This window comes from Cervus elaphus, chromosome 18, assembly GCF_910594005.1.
Source record: "Cervus elaphus chromosome 18, mCerEla1.1, whole genome shotgun sequence".
Classification (NCBI taxonomy): Eukaryota; Metazoa; Chordata; class Mammalia; order Artiodactyla; family Cervidae; genus Cervus; species Cervus elaphus.
In genome coordinates, this window is record NC_057832.1 from 105,672,167 (window position 1) to 105,677,817 (window position 5,651).

Sequence of the window (5,651 nt, forward strand, 5' to 3'; positions counted from 1 at the left end):
AAAAGGAAATTGAATTAAATGAAAACATTCTGGGCCAGAGGTGGTAGATTTTTTTTTTAACTCCCTAATATTTAGTCAATAAGATCTCCATTTATTTATTTGGCATAGTTGATTTACAATATCAATTTCTGTACAGCAAAGAGATTCAGTTATATCTATATGTACATTCCTTTTTAAAAATATTCTTTTCCATTATGGTTTATCATAGGATACTGAATATCATTTTCTGTGCTATACAGTAGAACAGGGGTCCCCAACCACCAGGATCTAACGCCTGAGATCTGAGGTGGAGCTGATGTAATAATAATATAAATAAAGCGCACAATGCTCTAATGTTCTTGAATCATCCCCAAACCATCCCTGTCCCCACCTCACCCCTGTAGCCCCCCAGGTCCAGGGAAAAATTGTCTTCCATGGAACTGGTCCCTTGTGGCAGAAAGGTTGGGGGCTACTGCAGTAGGCCTGGTCATTTATCCTTTCCATATATAATAGCTTACATCTGCTAACCCCACCTTCCCATTCCATCCCTCCCCTTCACCCCTCCTGCTTGGCCACCACCAAGTCTGTTCTCTATAAGACCTCCTTTTAAAACACACATCCCTCTTAAATGAGGCAGTTTAAGCTTTTAAAATAGAATACACTGGGTCACACAATCAAAATATATGTTTCCACCTCCGCTCCCCTCAAGGAGAATTCCCTTCTTTCTTCCACATATCATCAAACTTTGGCCAAACCTCCTGAGTGAAGGGCTCGGTTGCCTGTGGCAACTGGGTGGCAGATGTCCAGGTTTTAATTGGGGTTTGTATTGATTCTCATCATCATGAAAAGAATTGCTAATAAAGACATGAAACCAAGATTTAAATTCACAGCTACTGAAATGAGATGAACACAGGATTGATGTAATGGTGCATGCAAAAAGGAAAGGGGGAGTAAGAAAAAGATGGCAAGCCACTCTCTAGTGTTTTGTGCTGAGTGTGAGGAATAGATATTTAGAAGGCACATCCTCCTTGGGGTGATGAAGCCTGGGGACCTCACTCCTGTTTGGTAAAGCAAGCGAAGCACTGGTCGATCACTCCCTGCACCCGGAAGAATTAGTGGCTCCCTACAGAGAGCTCTTCCCTGACGGACAGGGAGGCCTGGCGTGCTGCAGTCCATGGGGTCGAGAAGAGTCAGACACGACTGAGCGACCGAACTGACCCAACAGAGAGCTCTGAGCTGCTGACTCCTGCATGGTCCCATTGGGACAGTCTGGTTAGAGAGGCCAGGTGGGGCCCTGCTACTGCTGCTCCTTGACCAGTGAGCACGCACAGTGCAGAGATGGCCTTGGGACGTCACTGCCTGGCCTGCCCTGGGGGCAGGGTCATCAGCCGGGTGCCAGGCGATCCTCCTCAGGGTCCGCTCAACGTCTCATCTGGTCTCAATGCTGCTGCCACCCACCACCTTCCTCCCACGTCTTAGCCTGCGTCAGTGCCGCCCGACACAGTGGGATGGTCAGCGTAGGCTCACTTGGCAGTTAGCGTGGGAATGGCAGGAGAGAAGCTTAGCCCTGCTGGCTCCTCTTTATTCCATGCTGCCCCGTTTTTCCACCCTCTCCCCATACTACTTAAGCTATTATAGCATTTTACCATAAAGCCACTAGTTTGGCATGGATGTTTTGACTCGTACCAGCAAATCCCCGCTAGTTTTTTGACTCCTCCAAGAGGCAAAAAAGAAAAACCTACAAGGATGTGAGAGACACTTTCTGTCTGGGCAGATAGAAAGGGATAAAGAGGATTCTGCAGAAAGACAAGTGTTTATTATTTATAGCACCTAGCCTTTCTTAGACAGAAAGCCAAAGTATTTTGCTTTTAACCTATTTTTTCTTTCCTTCAAGAGTTGAAAGAAAAGGAAATGCTGGGTCCTTCCTTAATGGTTGTTGTTCAGTCACTCAGTCCTGTCTGACTCTGCGACCCCACGGACTGTAGCACACCGGGCTTCTGTGTCCTTCACTATCCCCCGGAGTTTGCTCAAACTCATGTCCATTGAGTCTGTGATGTCATCCAACCATCTCATCCTCCGTTGCCCCCTTCTCCTTCTGCCCTCAATCTTTCCCAGCATCAGGGTTTTTTCCAATGAGTCAGCTCTTCACATCAAGTGGTCAAAGTACTGGAGCTTCAGCGTCAGTCCTTCCAATAAATATTCGGGGTTAATTTCCTTTAGGACTGACTGGTTTGCTCTCTTTGCTTTCCAAGGGACTGTCAAGTGTCCCCTCGAGCACCACAGTTGGAAAGCATCAGTTCTCCAGCACTCAGCCTTCTTTATAGTCCAACTCTCACATCTGTACATGACTACTAGAAAAACCATAGTTTTGACTAGATGTACATTTGTCAGCAAAGTAATGTCTCTGCTTTTTAATATGCTGTCTAGGTTGATCATAGTTTTTCTTCCATAGTTTTTCATGGCTGCAGTCACCATCTGCAGTAATTTAGAGCCCAAGAAAATAAAGTCTGTCACTGTTTCCATTGTTTCTCCATCTATTTGCAATGAAGTGATGGGATTGGATGCCATGATCTTTGTTTTTGAATGTTGAGTTTTAAGCCAGCTTTTCACTCCTCTTTCACCTTCATCAAGAGGCTCTTTAGTTCCTCTTTGCTTTCTGCCATTAGGGTGGTGTCATTTGCATATCTGAGGTTATTGATATTTCTCCTAGCAGTCTTGATTCCAGCTTGGGCTTCATCCAGCCCAGCATTTTGCATGATGCACTCTGCATGTAAGTTAAATAAGCACGTGACAGTATTCAGCCTTGATGTACTCCTTTCCCAATTTTGAACCAGTCCATTGTTCCATGTCTGGTTCTAACTGTTGCATTTTGACCTACCTACAGATTTCTCAGGAGGCAGGTAAGTTGGTTTAGTATTCCCATCTCTTTAAGAATTTTCCACAGTTTGTTGTGATCCACATAGTCCAAGGTGTAGTCAGTGAAGCAGAAGTAGATGTTTTTCTGGAACTCTCTTGCTTTGTCTATGATCCAGTGTGTGTACTGTGCATACTAAGTCACTTCAGTTGTGTTGACTCTTTGTGACCCATGGACTGTAGCCCACCAGGCTCCTCTGTCCTTAGGATTCTCCAGGCAGGACTACTGGAGTGGGTTGCCATGCCCCCCTCCAGAGGATCTTCCCAATTGAACACTTGTCTCTGATGTCTCCTGCATTGGCAGACAGGTTCTTTATCACTAGTGCCATATTGGAAACCCTATGATCCAACAGATATTGGCAGTTTGATCTCTGAGTCCTCTGCCTTTTCTAAATCCAGCTTGTATATCTTTAAGTTCTTGGTTCATGTACTGTTGAAGCCTACCTTGAAGGATTTTGAGAATTACCTTGCTAGCATGTGAAATGAGTGCAATTGTGTAATAGTTTGAACATTTTTTGGCATTTCCCTTCTTTGAGATTGGAATGAATATCGACCTTTTCTAGTCCTGTGGACACTGCTGAGTTTTCCAAATTTGCTGGCATATTGAGTACAGCACTTTCACAGCATCATCTTTTAGGATTTGAAATAGCTCGATTGGAATTTCATCACCTCCACTAGCTTTGTTTATAGTAATGCTTCCTAAAGCCCACTTGACTTCACTTTCCAGGATATCTGGTTCTAGGTGAGTGACCACACCATCGTGGTTACCCAGATCATTAAGAACTTTTTTGTATGGTTCTTCTGTGTATTCTTGCCACCTCTTCTTAACCTTTCCTGCTTCTGTTAGGTTCATACCATTTCTGTCCTTTATTGTGCCCATCCTTGCGTGAAATATTCCCTTGGTATCTCTAATTTTCTTAACAAGATCTCTAGTCTTTCCCATTCTATAGTTTTCCTCTATTTCTTTGCATTGTTCATTGAAGAAGATCTTATCTCTCCTTGCTATTCTTTGGAACTCTGCATTCAGATCGGTGTATCTTTCCCGTTCTCCTTTGCCTTTGCTTCTCTTCTTTTCTCAGCTATTTGTAAGGCCTCCTCAGACAAGCTTTTTGCCATCTTGCATTTCTTTTTCTTGTGGATGGTTTTGGTCATTGCCTCTGGTACAATATTAAAACCTCCATCCATAGTTCTTCAGGCACTCTGTCTATCTGATCTAGTCCCTTGAATCTATTCATCCCCTCCACTGTATAATCATAAGCGATTTGACTTAGGTCATACCTGAATGACCTAGTGGTTTTTCCTACTTCCTTCAATTTAAACCTGAATTTTGCAATAAGGAGGTCATGATCTGGTCTTGATTAAAAGGATGATGCTTTCCTTTTAATGAGACATATCTTCTTGTCCCCAGGTGATGCTCATGATATTTTATTAGCAGATTTCCTCCATCTAGGGTGGGGTGTCATTGTCTCTTGCTGCATAAAAAAAAACAAAAAAACCAAAAACCCTAGTGGCTTAAAACAACCATATATATTTGTTTATAATTCTGCAATTTGAGCTAGGTCCAGTTGGTGTTTCTTCTGATCTCACCTGAGGTCACTCATGGCTACAGTTCTCGGGGGGCCCAAATAGGGTGGGATAGTCCAAGATGGTCTCACTCATCCGTCTGGTGGGTAGCTGATGTTGTGGACTAGGATACCTCAGCTCCTCATGTGGTCTTTTCTGAGGTATAACTCTGGATTGCTTTCCATGCTGAGATTGCTGAGCTCTAAGGAGGCAAGCCCCAACAAGGCAACACCTGTTCCTGCTTCTCCTGGTTTCATGTTCAGTGTCCCATTTGGCCTTGATAGGTCACATGGCCAAGCCCGAGAGTCAGTGTGGGAAAGGGTTGCCCAAAAGCCTACATACCCAGACATGATCACTGGGGACCATTACTGTAATAATCTATCCTAGGTATGAAGAGAGGTGCCTTATTTATAGGCTTGAAGTAAAGTGAAAGTCGCTCAGTCATGTCTGACTCTTTGTGACCCCATGGACTATACAATACAGTCCATGGAATTCTCCAAGCAAGAATACTGGAGTGGGTAGCCTTTCCCTTCTCTAGGGGATCTTCCCAACCCAGGGATTGAACCCAGGTCTCCCACATTGCAGGAGGATTCTTCACCAGCTGAGTCACAAGGGAGGCCCAAGAATACTGGAGTGGGTAGCCCATCCCTTCTCCAGTGGATCTTCCTGACCCAGGAATTGAACCAGGGCCTCCTGCATTGCAGGCAGGTTCTTTACCAACTGAGCTATCAGGGAAGCCCATTTATAGGCTTGGCTTTTATTAATAATTTGTTTCATTTAACACATTACATTCTCCAATGACTTGCTGATCACTCTCTAATTAGGTTCCAGTCAGTCCTACAGAGTTTTCTTTAACCTATCTGAACTAAACAAGTATATCGGGAGTTGGCAGGCTTTTTTTGTGAAGGGCCAGAGAGTAAATATTTTAGGCTTTCTTTGTGAGCTATCAAGTCTCTGTTACAACTACTCACCTCTCCTTTTGAAGTGTGCAAGAGGCCATAAATCATATGTAAGTGAATGGATGTAAAACGGTGTTCCAATAAAAAACTGTATTTATAAAAAGACAGGTGGTGGGGCAGGTTAGGTCTCTGGGACATAGTGTGCTGATTCTTGATCTATATATTAATTCTAGATGCCAGAAAAACAGTACATTCAAGTAGTGCTATTTTTCAAACTAAAAAATGTCATCTCTGCAG